Below are 21843 nucleotides of genomic sequence, written 5' to 3' on the forward strand. Positions count from 1 at the left end.
GACATGGATACCCACCAGAATAGGATACATATCTCATGGACCACAGGGAGTACCTCACATCAACACATCAGTATGCAACATTATAAACCAAGCATTACAGGTGCAAGGGCATCTAAAACAACCTCAACATGATGTGCAGCTAAATCAAGTTCACAGGGACAAAGTAAAAAGCTTTATTCAGCATATGAAAAGTGAAACGTCTGTTCCGACAAAAGGCCAATGGCCAGTCCATGTCCAAAGGGCAAGGAGTGAACTAGAGTCACAAATTCAGTATATGAAATTTGAAACGTCTGTGCAAGCAAAAGGCCAATGGCCAGTCCATGTCAAATTGCCAAGGAGTGAACTAGAGTGACAACTGTCACCCCTTGCTTGCCTGCACTGCTATGGACCGGGGTCATCCCCTCGGAGGGGCATACATGGGGGCAGGCCAGGCACCGCAGGGACAGGATCAGGGCGCAGCAGAAGGAGGCAGCTGCAGTGGAGATGACTGAAGTGGTGGGTGCTGTCACAACTGTGGGGCACAAGTCAGATGGGCTGGGTGCCGGCACAACTCCAGTGGGCAGGTCAGATGGAGTGGATTGGCTCACCACTGCAGTGCCCAAGTCAGACGGGGTGGGCATGGACTCCAAAGCAGTGCCTACATCCATGGGAGCGGAATGGGGGACAGGTGAGGTCTGCAGGGCAGGGGGTGGTGACACGGTCCCCACATCAGTGGCAGCAACTGTCTGACCAGGTGTGGAGGAGCAAGTGCTAGGGGGGGATGGCCTTAGCATTTTGGGGATGGTGTATCTGTGTGTGGGGGAACCCGGGGCAGGGAGTGGCGGGGGAACCTCTGGAGTGGTAGCCTGGGGGATGGAGGACAGAGACTTTGCCTTGGAGCTGCGTGCTGGCAGGGGGTTCTTGCTCTTCTTGCGCTGGGGGGACTTGCGGGTGGGCGTCTCGGTCTGAGTGTGCCTGGGGGAGGGTGTCCGGGTGTGAGGGGCACTCCCTTCTGTGTGTGGGGACTTCCTCTTCCCCTTGTAATCAGGATCTGTTGGGTCGGTGAGGAAGAGGCCAAGGTCACAGAGGAAGAGCTTCTGGGGGGATGGGGCTGCAGGTGAGGCAAGGGAAGGGGGCTGGGAGGTAGAGGTCTCGGAGGACTGTGGAGTGGTTGTGGATGACTGTGTGTGTGTCAGCAAACCAGCCCCTGTGAGTGTGAAATCAGTCCCCTGCGCTTGCTTGTGTGCACGTCTAGCCCGTGGTTTGGGGGTTTCTGTGCTTTGGACAGGTAGTGTGCTAGGAATTGTGGGTGCTGCAGGGGTAGGAGGGGTGTGGGACTGTTGAAGGAGGGACACTGCTGCCGTCAGGGATGAGGCCACGGACTGGTTGGTCCTCTGTAGGGCAGTCATGCCCGAGGAAATGCCCTCCATGAATGACACCAGTTGTGTCAACAGACCTGTGTGTGCATGGAAGACCTTCAGCATCGACATCTGCCCCACATGCATCTCTCTAAATAAGTCCACAGTCTCCTCACTCAGGGCAGCAGGGGACACAGGGGCAGGGGGTGCGGTGCCTGGCACAAAGGAGACATGCTCACGAACACGGGAGCCCACAGGGACCTCTGGGATGGGAGCCGATGGGAGGGGGGTGGTGGTGGTGGTGGTGGTGGTGGTGGCAGTGGCGGAGACAGCCTCACTAGCTGGGGTTTGGTGGCTGCTGACACCCGCCTCCACAGGGGAGTCATCCTCAGAGCTGCTGTGGCCTTAAGCTGGGGGGGATGGTGCTGACGACTCCTCTGTGTGGCTGAAATTGCCCTCCGTGCCACTGGGTCCACCTGACTCCTCTCCTTCTGTCCCTGTAAGGCTCTGTGGCTCCTCCTGTTCCATTGAGCTGTCCCCTCCTGTGGCCGTGGATGTATCTGGATAGGAATAGAAAGTAACAGAACAACATCAGTCACCTGCACTGACTGCACACACCACAGTGAGTACATCACAGGGCAATCCCTGGCATCATCAGCTGAACACAGCTCAAAGTGCCAACACTGTTTAGAATAAGACAATTGTCATTTCCAACATCAACCATGGCACACATATCCGTCCTTGACATGCACACATATGTCTGTCGCATGTTGGATGCTAATACCCCAATGTGCCAACATGCACCACCCACACATTAGTTGTACATGCAAGTGAACATGTAGGAGTATGTCACTAGACCCACAGCACATCTCTTGCGACTGACTCAGCACAGGTTTCCGGATGAAGGGATGGGCAGAGACTCATTTCACATGCTTGGGATGCATGCCAGCAACACACACTATGATGTACTCATGTCCTGATGGGCAAGGCCACAATGGGGTGCATGGTGCACACTTGAACACAAGGCAGGCTCACTCATAGCAAGTTCAATGCCATGGCATTGGGATACCCTGTAAGTCAGTCAACACTGTCTCCTGTCACAGGGGCAGGGCATCCAGACAACAACAATATGCACTGACTCACAATCCTAGCTCAGGGGCAAATCTGACTCTGCAGATGACCGGCGCACTTGCCCATCCCATGCAAACAACATATCCAGGACCACATCATGAAAATCAGACATATGAGTTTCAGCAAACACAAATCCATGTACATTAACACATCACAGTCTGCCATGCATATAACCCAGCTGCATGAGGGACAGAGTTGCATACACCATTGTGCGCTGCAATATCTACTCCTGATGCCTGGGAGACATGAGTCCTCATTAGTCACTGGGGTGGGTTTTTTTAACGTTGCAGCAGCACATAGGTTGGGTGACACAGCCAGATGATTAGCCCATTGCACTACATAGGACTCATGTGGACATGTGGAATTGAGATGTGAGGTGGTGGTCTTGTAGGTGACATATGTGTCCATGACCAACAGCACACACCTCAGTACATTGTGTAATGTCATGAACTAGCATGTGAGAGTGATCGTGGTCATGGCCACATGAGGGGATGTACTGACAATCTTCCTTTGTGCATCTCTGTACTGCAGGGCACCAGCTGTCCATCGTCCGTTCCCAGACCTTGCAACCATGCAGGAATGTGACAGCATCAGAGGGTACCGCTTCACCAGGCCACTGATTGAGGAGTTGGCGGAGCAGTTGGCGCCACATCTGCTACCTGGCCGGACATACCCTACAGCACTGACCCCAGAGGTGAAGGTGATGGCAGCCCTGCACTTCTTTGCTACTGGTACCTTCCAGTACACTGTGGCTACTGCTGGTGGTATGTCGCAAACGATGTTTAGTCGGGTGCTACGCGATGTCTTGGAGGGGATGTTGCAATTCCTCGACCTGTATATCAAGTTCCCAAGCCAAGATGAACTCCCTGAAATTAAGGATGCCTTTTATACACTAGGGAAGATGCCAAACGTCATTGGATCCATTGACGGGACACATGTTGCCCTGATACCACCACAGGCACATGAGCAGGCATACCGTAACAGGAAGCACTACCATTCGATCAATGCTCTGGTGGTCTGTCTTGCTGACATGTTGATCACACGTGTGTGTGCACGGTTCCCTGGTTCGGCGCATGATGCCTACATAATGAGGAGTAGTCACATTGCAACGCTGATGTCACAGATGCCAGCTCAGCGTGCCTGGCTTGTCGGTGTATACTGACTGTTTCTCATTGTGTGTTTGTCATTGTTGTATTCCACACTCCTACCAAACTCATCTACTTGTTCATTTTTGTGTGTGTAGGTGACTCCGGATACCCCAACATGCCGCAGTTGCTGACACCCCTCAGGAACCCTGTGACACCAGCCAAGCTGCGCTACAATGAGGCACATGGTCGGAGCAGGAGGGTGATTGAGCGGACATTTGGCCTCCTGAAAAGCCGCTTTCGCTGCCTGGACAAGACCAGAGGGGCCCTTCCATATGAACCTGCAAAGGTGTGTAAAATAATACTGGTCTGCTGCATGCTACACAACATGGCGGTGCGGAAGGAGGTGCCTCTCATCCTGGATGAGGATGACGACGACCAACGTCCGGCACCTGTGGAGGATCCCGGCCTGGGCCAGGATGCCAGGATGCCAGTGATGATGAAGATGATGGTGACGTCCGCTCCCAGCTCATCAACAACTTCTTCACCTGAAAGTGAGTTTCCAGGTTTGTTATGTGTATGTATGGAGGTAGCCAGGAATGTGTTGAGCCAGCTCTGTTGCTGTCTGAGTTTGTCTGTGTGCCACTTGACTGGATGCGTGCCGTGGTGTGTCCATTCAAGTGGTGTGTACTTCACAATAGGGTAGTACTGCTAACTTGTGTTTGTGTAGATGTTTTGCAACATGTTTTGTGCATGTGTATTGCATTTCTCTTCTGTTTGTCTTCCCACATCTGAGTGATATCTGCTTAGCTCACCTGTGGACTTGTTACCACTGACTGTGCTTGGTGTTGTGTCTGTGCATGCCAATGTGTTTCAGGTCAACATCATTGTGTGTGATGAGTCACATGGCCATGGTGAGTATGTTTTGTGTTGCCATAGCGGTGTGTCTCCCTCACATCCCCATGATTGACCTTACGTTGGTCACATTGTTGCAGTATTTGGCATGCACTGTGTTGTGTAGCAGATCGGCTTCGCCCTGAACATGACTAGTTTGAATCACAACAGAGGCAAGTATGGTGTACTGGTGAGTTTATTTACAAACATGTGTGAGTGAGGTGCACAGGATGTTGGGTGCTATACAGTGGTTTGGGAATCCAAAGTTCACATTTGAGTTGGACGTGCTGGTAGATGAAATGTCCAGAGTAAAGTCCACAGTCATCTGATACATTGGCCCAACATGAACCCTCCATGTCATGTGGGCGAGGTTGTGTGCGATTGGACAAGGTGAACGGCTCCCTGTGGCGCTGGCAGATGGTGTTGCGACAGATGTTGTGGGCACACAGGGGGGTGGGGACAAGTTGGTGTTGATCTGGCGGAGGCATAGTAGTATGTCCCGATGCACCGCAGTAAGAGCATCCCACTTTGCGGGCATGGTGGGCGACCTGCTCCTGTTTTATGTCCTTGAGGATCCCCACTACCTGGCCAAATCCTCCAGTGCTATCCTGGTACGCATCTATGATGCGTGCCAGTTGGGGGTCATCATGCAGTCCAGAGCCCTCTGTAAGGCATGCCCTGTGCCTCCCACCCCTCCCAGCACCCCTCTCCACACAGGCAGGACCAGCGGCGGTACGCACAGGTGACCCTGGGACCCCTTGAGTGGTGTTGCTGGTGGTGTTGGCTGTAGCTTCCGGGGGGTCCTGTGTCTCTGTGCTGTGGGTGTTGATTGTCCTTGGTTTGTCCGTGTTGGCGGGGGTGCCCTGTCGGTGTCCAGATGGTGGAGGCGTGGGTACAGGGGGGGCAGATGTTGCTGCTGCTGGTGCTGCATGATGGCTCACACCGGAGGGGCCAGGTTGGTCGGCGTCATCCGAAGATCACAGTGAGAGAGTCAGACCAGAGATCTCAGTGTCCAACAGAGTCTGGGACTGGGTATCCTCATCATTTGTCAGTGGGTGCCCAGCACGACCTGTGTTTGGAAGAGATACACAATGTGATTTATGTTTCTACATGCATCGTTGGTTCACAAACATGACATTTTCTACTTTTATAACAGATGCCTGCCTGTACATTGCTTTTTCCCAGCTTGTCACGGACAGAGTTTAATCTTGTTGTTGGCCATTTGCCAGCATGGACTTGTGCTCCCCACAACAGAGCCCAGTGTCAGACATCTTGTCGGTCCCTTCCCACTCCCTGTGAGGTGAGTATGGTTCAGGTTGATCTTGCTGAGCCATGTGGGTGGGTGTAGGTTGTCTGTGACTGCGAGTCCCATCATACTCTTGGCTACACCCCCCTTCCCAGCATGCCCATGCTTCCTCCCTCTTGACTCTGCTTCCCTGTGACGGGGTGTGACAGCAATGGCAAGATGGCTGACTGTGGAATCCTGGTGTTTGTTTGGCTAGCAGTCCCAGCATGGCCTTGTGCTCCCCACAGCAGAGCCCAGTGTCAGACATCTTGTCGGTCCCTTCCCACTCCCTGTGAGGCGAGTATGGTTCAGGTTGATCTTGCTGGGCCATGTGGGTGGGTGTAGGTTGTGTGTGACTGCGAGTTCCATCATACTCTTGGCTACACCCCCCTTCCCAGCATGCCCATGCTTCTTCCCTCTTGATTCTGCTTCCCTGTGAGGGGGTGTGACAGCAATGGCAAGATGGCTGACAGTGAAATCCTGGTGTTTGTTTGGCTACAAGTCCCAAGTGAGCCCCTGTGCTTCACACAGCAGCAGCCAGTACGGGGGATCTTTTGCTGATATTTCAATGAGGTGTGTGTCAAAGCATTGTACCCGGTGAGTTGTGTGGAGTTTGTGTTGGGGGGGTGTCTCCCCATGCTGATTAGTATGGTCAGGGCTGTCAGTCCTCCTTCCCATCATGACACGTGCTTCCATTGTAGGGCGTGCAAGTTGTCATTCAGGATGTCAGTCAGTGGTGTCCTGCTTCTGATTTGCGCACATGCCCTAGCAGGGCCTTGTGCTCCCCACAGCAGGACCCAGTGTCAGCCATCTTGTCAGTCATTTTCCACTCCCTGTGATGTGGGCATGTTTCAGAGAGGTCTTGATGGGCAATCAGGAGGGGGAGCATTATCTGTGACTACAGGCCACATTATGCTTTTGGCTACACTCACTTCACCTGCATCCCCACTATTCCTTCCTGACAGTCAGCTGCACTGTGAGGTGGTGTGTTTGTGGTGGCAAACTGTCTTGCTGGATGTATTTGGCTTAGTGCCAGTGGCTTGCTCTATTTGTTTGTAGGTTGGTGTATGTCATGACAAAGTCCCAGTCACTATGAAAGGGCAGGTATTGTGTTTGTGTGACTGGCATACACATCTTGGGTTGATAATCTATTGGTTAGTGTAGGTTCGCTGGGGTGCATGGTTTCACTGTCCCCTTGCCACACAATCTTGGGTTTTTTGTTCGTGTACTCACCAGTCTCTGGGATGTCTGTTAGGCCATGGACGCTCTCTGGTGGTAGGATGTCCCGCAACTTCTCCTCCCAGGTCCTGAAGTAGACTGGTTTGGCAGGAGGGCCATCGCCGGTGTGCTGACTCCAGGCGTGATCTTTCTCGATGAGTTTCTTGACCCTCCTGCACACGTCATACCACCTGTTCTGGATATTGTCCTTTATGCGCAACGTTGGTGCTTGTGCGTTCACCTTGTCCACAATCCTCGCCCACATCTTGGTTTTCTGTGAGATGGGGGTCCTTTGAAGCAATGTACCAAACAAATGTGGCTCTACTCTGATGATCTTGTCTACCAGCACTTCTAACTCACTATCTGTGAACTTTGGATTCTTCTTTGGGGGCATGGTGATGGGTGGTGGGGTTGAGGGATGTGTGTGTGAGGGTGCAAGTGATGTTTGTTTGGTGTTGGTTTTGCTGTGTGTATGTGTGTGTGCTTTTGTATGAGGTGCTGATGGTGTGTGAGTTGTGTGATGGGTGAGTTGTGAGTGTGTCTGTGGTTGCTGTGTACTGGTGTTTGCTGCTGGCTGTGTCTCCTGTTTGCAAAGGATGATGGTAGTGATTGTAGTCCTTTATATAGTTGTAGTTGTGGGTGTGTCTTTGTCCAATTAATTTGTGTTGGGTATTTATTGGCTTAGTCATTGCTTGTTTGGTCCTTTTTGTGTGTTTTTTCCTTTGTGTTTTGTAGGCATGTAGGAGACGTTCATGTGACGGAAAAGGACGCTGCTGTCGTTCACGCTGCCTGTCTTCTATGTTTGGCGGTCTCTATTGCTTGTATGCCGGGTTGCCTGTGCGTGTCGGTTGTGCGGCTTGGTCTCAGTGCGAGTCGGCCTGGTTTTACACGCATTGCATCGTACTGCACTAATCGTATATCGCGGGTACGGGTCGGTCGGGTTGATTCCGGGTTCGTGTCGGTCGGTGAAAATCGTGTCGGTTTTCCAGCCGGATCACTATTTTCCCTCCGGCTCGGTCGTACGGCTTGTATTCAGTACGTGTCGGTTGTAATTCACTCGCGTTGCATCATACTGCACGGGTCGTACGCCGTTGGTCCGTGTCGGTCGGTATTCGGTCCGGGTCCGTGTCGGTTCGTTTTGCGGCCGGAATCGGCCGCAGAGTAGCTACTACTGGAACTTGGTTGCCAAACCTGGAGATAGGAAACTTTATTTCCAGTTTAGAGCTGGTTCTCTACCTCTCAGGTCTGACAGGAAGGTGGTCCAGTGTACGTGAGGAAATATGCCCTGCCTGTGGGTTACAAGCAGGAACAACTGCCCACTTCCTGTTTGTCTGCCCTGCATTTGCTACCCCAAGACGAGTTTGGTTGTCCCCAATGTGCAAGACCTTAAGTACTAGGAGTAGTGCTGTGGCATTAAGAATTTTGCGTTCAAGCACCTTAACAATCATTTCTATAGCATTAGCCAAATTTCTGGGATGGGCGTGGATTTTACGGAATAAAGCCATTAAACAAACCCTAGAAGCCCTCTAACATAAAACTGGGGCTCGGGTTTCTCCTCTTGTATCATGATATGTTTTTTAATCACTCAGTAATTTATACACTGCAGTAGACTTTGTTGTCATTTTTAACTATGTATTTCTACTCTCCAGTCTTTTGAATTGTTTAATGCTTTTTTAAACTTTTCTAAGTATTTATTGATGGGTTTTTTATAACTTCTTTGGGCACAAGATGTTAAGTTTTGTTTCATGTTTGTGTCTTTTATGATCTTTTTAAAATCGAATAAAGACTGATGATGATGATGCTACTCTGTGAAATATATATAGGCAATCCCCTGCCACGCATGGCCAAAGGGGGGGGGGTTGGCTTTACGTATGGCAATTACATTTTTTTAAAACCTTAAAATTCACTGAACAAAAATAGGTTTAAGTAGCGTTGTAGTTAGGTGAAATGTTCAGTAACAACGTAACGTTTTAAACTGTAAAAACCACAGAAATTCACCAGTTATAGCTATCTCAAGTATCTATTACTCGTGCCCTGAACCATGCACTGGTCAATACCCAGCATATTACATCACTTATGACATTCTCGATGACTTGATTGATAATATCACTGCAAGATTGGCAATGAAATTATTGATGAGAAAACTGCATGGCGGGGTGCAAGCTATTGTTACCCTAGGGCATGAGTTATAGCTACTTGAGATAACTTCTGTGGTTTTTAGAGTTGTTACAGAACATTTCGCCTTACGATAACGTTACTGTAACCTTTGGTTTTTTCAGTGAACACATATATTTGTTTATCTGTATATAAATATATATTAATATATATGTATATATGTGTGTGTGTGTGTCTGTGTGTGTGTATATATATATATATATATATATATATATATATTCCAACCAAAGATGCCCAAAGCATTAAGACGCACTCTGCAGCAGATCATAAGTTAATGGCAAAACCGGCATAGTCACACAGCTTAATTTGTCAAGCCTTACGCGTTTCTGACCTCCTGGTCCTTGGTCACAGGCTGGGATTTAACTTTGCAGTACCAGGTAATTAGCTTCTTTTTGTTACCTCCCAGTGGGGCCTCACAGGTGTGTATAATTAGTATTGCCTTGTGGGAATTGCTCTAATCAGGACCACAAGTCCCAGCATACACTAATGGTATTACGCACTCAGCGAGGCCCACTGGGGGTCAGTATAAATTGAATAGCATGCAGTCAATCAGCTGCATGCTACATTCTCATTCCAAGCTGCCTATGAATAAGAGGCTGGAGCCTCGAAACGCGTCAGGCGAAATTGAAACACCGGAATGAAGATGCTGGTTTCCTTTTTGAAATAATAAACCTAATGGTTTGCCTCTACTGTTGAGTGCATACTCAATGCTTTCTGGCCTTAGATGAACATATATATGTATATAAAATATATATATATATTTTTTTGTTGTTGTTTTTTTTTGCCCTTGTGATATGCAATATATTGGTAGCACGATTCATCCAACAAAAAAACGAATCTTTGAGCATATGCGGGCCATAAAAAATCATGATGTACCGTATCCTGTGGCATGTCCTTTCAAAGCTGCACAAACATAAAAGCAATCAAAACGTTTTAACATGCTTTTGCTTAGCCCAGGTCCCCAAAGAAGAAAGAGGAGGGGACAGAACCAAAAAATTAAGAATACTACAATCCAAGTACATCATAGAATTGCAGACAAAACCTCCACAGGGTCTGAATAATGAAGCGGAGTTATGAGTCCACATTTCATAAAGTTAGCAAGGTGTGCAGAGTTGTATGAAATAACAAAAATATTCTTGGAGAACTCGGAATATGAAATGTAGAACGTCTTTAATCAATAATTTATGGATTATGAACATACAGAAATCATTTGAGGTATATGGTATTGTTTTAAATATTTTCATTGCGGGAGGAGTGCAACTAAGATATGATAATAATGAATTTCATGTCTTGCAATAATTGCCCATTCATGGCTTAATTCTTAAACAATGAAATAATGGATGCAGTGTAATGGCTTCATATTGCATATGCATATAATAATGAATTGAAACTTGAGAAATATATAGAACTTTAATTATGTGTCTAATTTGGTTGAGATGGAAACCATGTTTTACATGTATCAGTATACCACTCAAAGATTGCCGACAAAAATAACCCTTGAATTTCATGACTAGAGAGAGATTTTCTCTATGTCAGTGATCTGAATGAATTGCTTCCTTCTTTGATGTCTATGATTTAATTTATTTAAAATACGTTAGTTTTTAAAGACCCCACCGACATTAAAAAAGGCGTGAAGCCGAAACACGTCTATCTGTTTCTGTGGTCATGTGGTAACTAATAATTGAAGAAATGTAATCGCTCCAGTGTGCGCCTCGATTTATGACCGTGGAAGAAAGGTCATCGTGTGGGAAACTTTATATATATATATATATATATATAATCCAACAATGTGTCCCTCCTTCAGGAACAAACATGGAGCACTCTTTGGGTTCTTAGAAATCCTTTATTTCATCCAGCATGACGCGTTTCGTCTTCTTTGACTTCCTCAGATGCTGTCAAGTGAGTAAGGAGATCTGTAGCTTCGGAGTTTTGTTAAAAAAGCCTCATTAGGCTCCTCCTGCCCAGTGTTCAGCGAGGAAGGACTATGCTGGAAATGCAGTCCCTCCCGATTTTTAGCCGCCATCTTTGAGTGTATGTTCTTTCGTTTGATATTCCATGGTGGTATATATTTTACAATGTTTGTTCTTTTTCGTAAACTTCCATTATTTAATGGGAAACAGGACATACCTCTTTTGTCACACTGTATCGCTGAGCAGTTAGTTGAGGAGCTTCAGTATTTGTTTTTCAACCCTTTCATCAGCCGCTTTTGTTCAAACACGATATCCTGAGTCTGAAAGTGCCGGTTATAGTAATCCGCACTAAAACATGAGGTCATGTTCCAACTTCTTGTTGGCAGAAACATTGTATCCTTCGCTGCGGCGGTTCTGGCAGAGCACATTTAAGAGTTCCAACAAATGCCACTCGTTCCGCCGAACACTTTACTTGATGGGTGCCTCCCTCGTGCAAGTGGCATGCACGCTTTAAAATAATCCAACAATGTGTCCCTCCTTCAGGAACAAACATGGAGCACTCTTTGGGATCTTAGAAATCCTTTATTTCATCCAGCATGACGCGTTTCGTCTTCTTTGACTTCCTCAGATGCTGTCAAGTGAGTAAGGAGATCTGTAGCTTCGGAGTTTTGTTAAAAAAGCCTCATTAGGCTCCTCCTGCCCAGTGTTCAGCGAGGAAGGACTATGCTGGAAATGCAGTCCCTCCCGATTTTTAGCCGCCATCTTTGAGTGTATGTTCTTTCGTTTGATATTCCATGGTGGTATATATTTTACAATGTTTGTTCTTTTTCGTAAACTTCCATTATTTAATGGGAAACAGAACATACCTCTTTTGTCACACTGTATCGCTGAGCAGTTAGTTGAGGAGCTTCAGTATTTGTTTTTCAACCCTTTCATCAGCCGCTTTTGTTCAAACACGATATCCTGAGTCTGAAAGTGCCGGTTATAGTAATCCGCACTAAAACATGAGGTCATGTTCCAACTTCTTGTTGGCAGAAACATTGTATCCTTCGCTGCGGCGGTTCTGGCAGAGCACATTTAAGAGTTCCAACAAACGCCACTCGTTCCGCCGAACACTTTACTTGATGGGTGCCTCCCTCGTGCAAGTGGCATGCACGCTTTAAAATAATCCAACAATGTGTCCCTCCTTCAGGAACAAACATGGAGCACTCTTTGGGTTCTTAGAAATCCTTTATTTCATCCAGCATGACGCGTTTCGTCTTCTTTGACTTCCTCAGATGCTGTCAAGTGAGTAAGGAGATCTGTAGCTTCGGAGTTTTGTTAAAAAAGCCTCATTAGGCTCCTCCTGCCCAGTGTTCAGCGAGGAAGGACTATGCTGGAAATGCAGTCCCTCCCGATTTTTAGCCGCCATCTTTGAGTGTATGTTCTTTCGTTTGATATTCCATGGTGGTATATATTTTACAATGTTTGTTCTTTTTCGTAAACTTCCATTATTTAATGGGAAACAGGACATACCTCTTTTGTCACACTGTATCGCTGAGCAGTTAGTTGAGGAGCTTCAGTATTTGTTTTTCAACCCTTTCATCAGCCGCTTTTGTTCAAACACGATATCCTGAGTCTGAAAGTGCCGGTTATAGTAATCCGCACTAAAACATGAGGTTATGTTCCAACTTCTTGTTGGCAGAAACATTGTATCCTTCGCTGCGGCGGTTCTGGCAGAGCACATTTAAGAGTTCCAACAAACGCCACTCGTTCCGCCGAACACTTTACTTGATGGGTGCCTCCCTCGTGCAAGTGGCATGCACGCTTTAAAATAATCCAACAATGTGTCCCTCCTTCAGGAACAAACATGGAGCACTCTTTGGGTTCTTAGAAATCCTTTATTTCATCCAGCATGACGCGTTTCGTCTTCTTTGACTTCCTCAGATGCTGTCAAGTGAGTAAGGAGATCTGTAGCTTCGGAGTTTTGTTAAAAAAGCCTCATTAGGCTCCTCCTGCCCAGTGTTCAGCGAGGAAGGACTATGCTGGAAATGCAGTCCCTCCCGATTTTTAGCCGCCATCTTTGAGTGTATGTTCTTTCGTTTGATATTCCATGGTGGTATATATTTTACAATGTTTGTTCTTTTTCGTAAACTTCCATTATTTAATGGGAAACAGGACATACCTCTTTTGTCACACTGTATCGCTGAGCAGTTAGTTGAGGAGCTTCAGTATTTGTTTTTCAACCCTTTCATCAGCCGCTTTTGTTCAAACACGATATCCTGAGTCTGAAAGTGCCGGTTATAGTAATCCGCACTAAAACATGAGGTCATGTTCCAACTTCTTGTTGGCAGAAACATTGTATCCTTCGCTGCGGCGGTTCTGGCAGAGCACATTTAAGAGTTCCAACAAACGCCACTCGGTCCGCCGAACACTTTACTTGATGGGTGCCTCCCTCGTGCAAGTGGCATGCACGCTTTAAAATAATCCAACAATGTGTCCCTCCTTCAGGAACAAACATGGAGCACTCTTTGGGTTCTTAGAAATCCTTTATTTCATCCAGCATGACGCGTTTCGTCTTCTTTGACTTCCTCAGATGCTGTCAAGTGAGTAAGGAGATCTGTAGCTTCGGAGTTTTGTTAAAAAAGCCTCATTAGGCTCCTCCTGCCCAGTGTTCAGCGAGGAAGCACTATGCTGGAAATGCAGTCCCTCCCGATTTTTAGCCGCCATCTTTGAGTGTATGTTCTTTCGTTTGATATTCCATGGTGGTATATATTTTACAATGTTTGTTCTTTTTCGTAAACTTCCATTATTTAATGGGAAACAGGACATACCTCTTTTGTCACACTGTATCGCTGAGCAGTTAGTTGAGTAGCTTCAGTATTTGTTTTTCAACCCTTTCATCAGCCGCTTTTGTTCAAACACGATATCCTGAGTCTGAAAGTGCCGGTTATAGTAATCCGCACTAAAACATGAGGTCATGTTCCAACTTCTTGTTGGCAGAAACATTGTATCCTTCGCTGCGGCGGTTCTGGCAGAGCACATTTAAGAGTTCCAACAAACGCCACTCGTTCCGCCGAACACTTTACTTGATGGGTGCCTCCCTCGTGCAAGTGGCATGCACGCTTTAAAATAATCCAACAATGTGTCCCTCCTTCAGGAACAAACATGGAGCACTCTTTGGGTTCTTAGAAATCCTTTATTTCATCCAGCATGACGCGTTTCGTCTTCTTTGACTTCCTCAGATGCTGTCAAGTGAGTAAGGAGATCTGTAGCTTCGGAGTTTTGTTAAAAAAGCCTCATTAGGCTCCTCCTGCCCAGTGTTCAGCGAGGAAGGACTATGCTGGAAATGCAGTCCCTCCCGATTTTTAGCCGCCATCTTTGAGTGTATGTTATTTCGTTTGATATTCCATGGTGGTATATATTTTACAATGTTTGTTCTTTTTCGTAAACTTCCATTATTTAATGGGAAACAGGACATACCTCTTTTGTCACACTGTATCGCTGAGCAGTTAGTTGAGGAGCTTCAGTATTTGTTTTTCAACCCTTTCATCAGCCGCTTTTGTTCAAACACGATATCCTGAGTCTGAAAGTGCCGGTTATAGTAATCCGCACTAAAACATGAGGTCATGTTCCAACTTCTTGTTGGCAGAAACATTGTATCCTTCGCTGCGGCGGTTCTGGCAGAGCACATTTAAGAGTTCCAACAAACGCCACTCGTTCCGCCGAACACTTTACTTGATGGGTGCCTCCCTCGTGCAAGTGGCATGCACGCTTTAAAATAATCCAACAATGTGTCCCTCCTTCAGGAACAAACATGGAGCACTCTTTGGGTTCTTAGAAATCCTTTATTTCATCCAGCATGACGCGTTTCGTCTTCTTTGACTTCCTCAGATGCTGTCAAGTGAGTAAGGAGATCTGTAGCTTCGGAGTTTTGTTAAAAAAGCCTCATTAGGCTCCTCCTGCCCAGTGTTCAGCGAGGAAGGACTATGCTGGAAATGCAGTCCCTCCCGATTTTTAGCCGCCATCTTTGAGTGTATGTTCTTTCGTTTGATATTCCATGGTGGTATATATTTTACAATGTTTGTTCTTTTTCGTAAACTTCCATTATTTAATGGGAAACAGGACATACCTCTTTTGGCACACTGTATCGCTGAGCAGTTAGTTGAGGAGCTTCAGTATTTGTTTTTCAACCCTTTCATCAGCCGATTTTGTTCAAACACGATATCCTGAGTCTGAAAGTGCCGGTTATAGTAATCCGCACTAAAACATGAGGTCATGTTCCAACTTCTTGTTGGCAGAAACATTGTATCCTTCGCTGCGGCGGTTCTGGCAGAGCACATTTAAGAGTTCCAACAAACGCCACTCGTTCCGCCGAACACTTTACTTGATGGGTGCCTCCCTCGTGCAAGTGGCATGCACGCTTTAAAATAATCCAACAATGTGTCCCTCCTTCAGGAACAAACATGGAGCACTCTTTGGGTTCTTAGAAATCCTTTATTTCATCCAGCATGACGCGTTTCGTCTTCTTTGACTTCCTCAGATGCTGTCAAGTGAGTAAGGAGATCTGTAGCTTCGGAGTTTTGTTAAAAAAGCCTCATTAGGCTCCTCCTGCCCAGTGTTCAGCGAGGAAGGACTATGCTGGAAATGCAGTCCCTCCCGATTTTTAGCCGCCATCTTTGAGTGTATGTTCTTTCGTTTGATATTCCATGGTGGTATATATTTTACAATGTTTGTTCTTTTTCGTAAACTTCCATTATTTAATGGGAAACAGGACATACCTCTTTTGTCACACTGTATCACTGAGCAGTTAGTTGAGGAGCTTCAGTATTTGTTTTTCAACCCTTTCATCAGCCGCTTTTGTTCAAACACGATATCCTGAGTCTGAAAGTGCCGGTTATAGCAATCCGCACTAAAACATGAGGTCATGTTCCAACTTCTTGTTGGCAGAAACATTGTATCCTTCGCTGCGGCGGTTCTGGCAGAGCACATTTAAGAGTTCCAACAAACGCCACTCGTTCCGCCGAACACTTTACTTGATGGGTGCCTCCCTCGTGCAAGTGGCATGCACGCTTTAAAATAATCCAACAATGTGTCCCTCCTTCAGGAACAAACATGGAGCACTCTTTGGGTTCTTAGAAATCCTTTATTTCATCCAGCATGACGCGTTTCGTCTTCTTTGACTTCCTCAGATGCTGTCAAGTGAGTAAGGAGATCTGTAGCTTCGGAGTTTTGTTAAAAAAGCCTCATTAGGCTCCTCCTGCCCAGTGTTCAGCGAGGAAGGACTATGCTGGAAATGCAGTCCCTCCCGATTTTTAGCCGCCATCTTTGAGTGTATGTTCTTTCGTTTGATATTCCATGGTGGTATATATTTTACAATGTTTGTTCTTTTTCGTAAACTTCCATTATTTAATGGGAAACAGGACATACCTCTTTTGTCACACTGTATCGCTGAGCAGTTAGTTGAGGAGCTTCAGTATTTGTTTTTCAACCCTTTCATCAGCCGCTTTTGTTCAAACACGATATCCTGAGTCTGAAAGTGCCGGTTATAGTAATCCGCACTAAAACATGAGGTCATGTTCCAACTTCTTGTTGGCAGAAACATTGTATCCTTCGCTGCGGCGGTTCTGGCAGAGCACATTTAAGAGTTCCAACAAACGCCACTCGTTCCGCCGAACACTTTACTTGATGGGTGCCTCCCTCGTGCAAGTGGCATGCACGCTTTAAAATAATCCAACAATGTGTCCCTCCTTCAGGAACAAACATGGAGCACTCTTTGGGTTCTTAGAAATCCTTTATTTCATCCAGCATGACGCGTTTCGTCTTCTTTGACTTCCTCAGATGCTGTCAAGTGAGTAAGGAGATCTGTAGCTTCGGAGTTTTGTTAAAAAAGCCTCATTAGGCTCCTCCTGCCCAGTGTTCAGCGAGGAAGGACTATGCTGGAAATGCAGTCCCTCCCGATTTTTAGCCGCCATCTTTGAGTGTATGTTCTTTCGTTTGATATTCCATGGTGGTATATATTTTACAATGTTTGTTCTTTTTCGTAAACTTCCATTATTTAATGGGAAACAGGACATACCTCTTTTGTCACACTGTATCGCTGAGCAGTTAGTTGAGGAGCTTCAGTATTTGTTTTTCAACCCTTTCATCAGCCGCTTTTGTTCAAACACGATATCCTGAGTCTGAAAGTGCCGGTTATAGTAATCCGCACTAAAACATGAGGTCATGTTCCAACTTCTTGTTGGCAGAAACATTGTATCCTTCGCTGCGGCGGTTCTGGCAGAGCACATTTAAGAGTTCCAACAAACGCCACTCGTTCCGCCGAACACTTTACTTGATGGGTGCCTCCCTCGTGCAAGTGGCATGCACGCTTTAAAATAATCCAACAATGTGTTTTATATATATGCCAAGCTGTATTGAGGAATGAGTGGGTGTATAAGTGTCTGTATGGAGGATTTAGTAGGTGCGTGACTGACTGTATAAGTGAGTGATTAAACGTATCTTACTGAATGCATGGGTTAGTGACTAAACTGTGTGAATGTCTGTATGCGTCTGTCTGTAAGCGGCTGCATGGGTTTGTAAATAGCTACATGAGTGTCTATATGAGTTATTGATTGGTTGTCTGAGTATCTGTATGGGTGCCTGAGTGTTTGTGTGGGTGGGGTGTGTATGACTCTGTGCATAGATGTGTGAGTGAGTGATTCACTGGGTGCATGGTTTCAAGACTAGGTCTGTGATGGACTGTATGGGTGGGTGAGTATGTGTATGGTTGTGTTAGTGAGTGAATATATATGTGTGATTTAGTACATATGTGAACGGCAGTATATATGTGTGTTGGAGTACAGAAATGACTATAAGTGAGAGTTTGTGATCGTGTGGATGGCAGTATGGATGAGTGTGTGCTTGCATCATTGATTCTATAAGAGCATAAGAATGTGCTAGTATTTGTATGAGTAATTGAGCTAGTGTGTGTATAACTGTATAGGTGAGTAAATGGCAGTGTGATTAGTTATTTGCATGACTGAGTACGTGTGTGAGTACCTCTATGGATGAGTAGCGGTGTGTGAGTGTCTATATAGGTGTATGAGTGCATATGATAGTCCTGTACTGAGTGACCATAAGTATGAGTGACTGTACGGGTGAGTGAGTGGATGGGTGTGTAGACCTAAGACTCTGTGATGGGGTATGTACTTATTGGTGTTGGAGTGTCTATGGTTTTGAGAGTGGCAGTATGTAAATTAGAGTGGGTGTATCAAAGGTTATATTAGGTTGTGAGAAGATGCATCAAATTATCACATGGATGACGTCATCAGTGATGTCATCAGTGATGTCATTTGAGATGTCATCAGTGATGTCATAAGTGATGTCACTGACCATGTCATGAGTGATGTAATACGTGATGCCATCAGTAGTGCATTGCGGGGGCGCGAGGTATAGTTAGCTGAAATAACTATAACGGGGGAATTTCAATGGTTTTCTACGGGGGAAATGTCCAGCTAACTATAACGCCCCTGAAACCTATGGTTTTTTTCAGTGAATTTCTAAGGTTTTTTAAATGCTAATTCCTGTCTATAACTTATTTCTAACCTATGATTTTTAATGATTTTCATAGGATTTCTAAATCTTTATTTTTCAGTGTATCAATTCCTTTATTTATGTTTTTTATATTGTTTTTCACCATTTGTTAAAGTTTTTTTTACTTATTTCTTAAAAAAATAAATATTATTTGTTTTTAATAAACAAAAATTAAAAAATATTAGTTATTTTTTTTAACTCTATTTTTTATAATTTTTTAAAATATTTTTTAAACTATATTTTTAATACTTTGTCATTATTTATTTTTTTCAATTATTTTTTGGATTCGCGCACCCAATGCGCACCTTTCTCAATCCCTGTGCAGAACATAGTCGCCATTTTACGATTGTAGTGTAGGATCCGCGTACGGTGTGTGTTGGGTACGTATTTTCGTGCGCGATTGCTATGCGACCTGTACGCGACACCAAGCACATACGCGACACGTACGAAGTACGTTACGCAACGCCTGTGTGCTTCCGCGAAACGTCATGTGCGTGGTTGACGCGGTGGGTGCACGAATCCCATGAAATATTTTAAATGTCAAAAAACATATATATATGTATTTCATGTAAATATTAAGGGAAGACATAATCTAAGCTACTCATAAAATTAATATATTTTACTTTTAATCATCCTATATTGCTTTTAAATGCAATTTCGTGAATTCGCGCTCGGTGCGTGCTGTCTATGCGCATGGTGCGCGGATCCCATGTGACCTGAAAAAAAGAGATTTGATTGGTTCATTAGACTTCCTATTCTAACTATTGAAAGACCCCATCCATTTCAGTCATTCTTCTTAGACCTTCTTTGGAGGAGCATCTCTCTGCTGAGAAGAACTTTTTTTGACTAATTTCACACTTAGATCAAACTTTTTTTGCAAACAATGGCTTCAGGGCAGCAGGCATCTCCAGCATCTGCTCATTCATCTGAAGATGAATTTCTGGTTGAACCACCACGCCCAGAAAGGTATTCATCTGTGGTCTGGATATTTTTTACTTTTCCAGAGGGGCAATCCAAAACCAATGCCACCTTAGTGACATGCAAGATATGTCAACGAGTGCTCTCCCGTGGCGATCCAACTAAATAGTATTCATGTGGTACAGCCAGCATGAAAAAACACCTCAAAACCATGCATCCAGTCAACCTGGCACGTGAAGAGTGCCGAAGAATGCGAGTTCTTCCTGGTCCTTCACAGGCATCACAGCCGAGTAATTTGCGCGTGGATTCATCAGACCAACACTTGGACATCCGTCCACAGTTTGCCACACTGAAAGTCCTCTGCCTAAAATGCAATGCTGTCCTTTGCTTCGGAGAGCAGTCCATTGATTTAATTAGCAGGAAGCAAGAAAACCATCATTTCTAGTTTTTTTTTATCCCTGAAGTTCATTGTTTTGTTCCTCCAGTTCTGTTTTTACCTTTTTTTTCCAGAAAAACAAAAAAAAATTAAAAATTGTTCAGAAAACAAAAAAAAAAATAATATAAAAGAAAAAAGAAGAAAAAAAAAGTTCTTGTAAGAACTAACTTTCCTGGTTTAAAAAAAGAGCTATATTTGTATGCTGGTGTGTGAAAGTTTAGATGAATGTATGTGTAGTGCGTAATTGACTGAACGAATGCATTAGTAGTGTATGGTGAATGTATAAGTGCAACTATGAGGAAGTGCTGCAGCATCACACAGTAACCTCTTTAACTGCAGTGTGCTGTGGTACTTCCGAAGCACAGGGATGCAACATATGTACATAAATATGTTGCAAGTCTATGCTTCTCAATGCTTCTCTCTGCACAGCTGCTTAAACTGCAGCCATGTGGTGACACAGGCACCCTTGCAACATGGTGCAAGGATATCTGTGTCATGTGGAGTTTGTTTTTGTGCAGTAAGACACACCTTCCTGCACAAAAACAATCAGTAAAGACATTTATCTCCTTCAATGTATGCTGAGCATTTTAGCATATATTGAAGGTTAAAAAATTAGGAGAAATGAAAACAATTCTCCTTGTTGTGCTTTGCTACACCAATTGGAGCATTCACGCACATGTCCAGATTTATTATTTTTGATACATCTGGAGATGTGTCTTGTTCTATCAGTATTCTGTGCAATCACGCACAGCAACACTTATAGAACACCCTTTCAATGCAAAGTGGTGTGTATGATGAGGTCGTATTTACATTGACAAAAAAAGGTACAGAGAGTGCCTTTTCCTCTATTTGTAAATATAAAAGAGTGTCTTACGCTATAAAAGTATCATATTTCTGTTTGGAAAATTGCTTGTGAATGATAGGAGGTAAGCGCAGAGTTTTGCCTGCAAATATACTCAAAGAAGAATGATGGAAATGATTGCGGTCCTTCAATAGGTACAATGGGAAATATTATAAACCACTCAAATCTGTTTTTTTGCAGGTCATATGATATCCTATGACAGGGAGATTCCAAAACTACATAGGTATAAACAGTGTGTTTTTTTCAAAAACGTATTCAAACTTTGTAGCATCTTTCAGATCTGCCCATTGTGCATATTAATACTTAATTAAACTTACCTTCACAGTAATAGAAATAAAAAATGGTACACATTTTTTTCAGATGTTTTTTGTAATGTAAATTTGGGTAAATTGCTTATTTTAGCATTAGGATCTGTGAAATAAAAGAAAAAATAGTTATAACATGTAATAATACATTTTTAACAAAACAGCATAATTTAAACAAAGTAATTTGTTTGCCTTTTTTGCTGTTCTCAGAATATATTGAATTTCACTAGAAATAGTGATTTCAATCGTACTCATCACATAACAGCGGGCAAAAAAATCAAAAAGATTGTTTAAAAAAACAACAACATTCTATTCTCAGTAAAATGCCAGAAAATACAAATCACACATATATAAAATGCTTACTGCTAACAAAATTTTATAACTTCAATTTATAAAAACTGTAAATGTTGTCGCTTTAAAATATTCACAGAGTCAATGAGTAAGAAAAAGTCCATAATTCAAACATATACCTTTCCTTGAGGCCAAATGGTATTTTTGCACTGTTTTTTTATGTAAATGGTCCAATGGTAATCCTAATACATTATAATAATAAATTCCTCAGAGAGTGAATTATCTTCCAAAAACTTTAGCTTTAAAAATATTAGGTAGGAATTTGGTAATTCACTAGGCAAACGTTGTTTGAAAACCAACTGGGCATCATTACAAAGTGTTCAGCCTTTGTCACATTTTAGATAGGCAGTGTAATGTCCAGGTGTTGTGGAAGGACCATCAT

Source organism: Triturus cristatus, chromosome 1_1 (genome assembly GCF_964204655.1).
Source record: "Triturus cristatus chromosome 1_1, aTriCri1.1, whole genome shotgun sequence".
Taxonomy (NCBI): domain Eukaryota; kingdom Metazoa; phylum Chordata; class Amphibia; order Caudata; family Salamandridae; genus Triturus; species Triturus cristatus.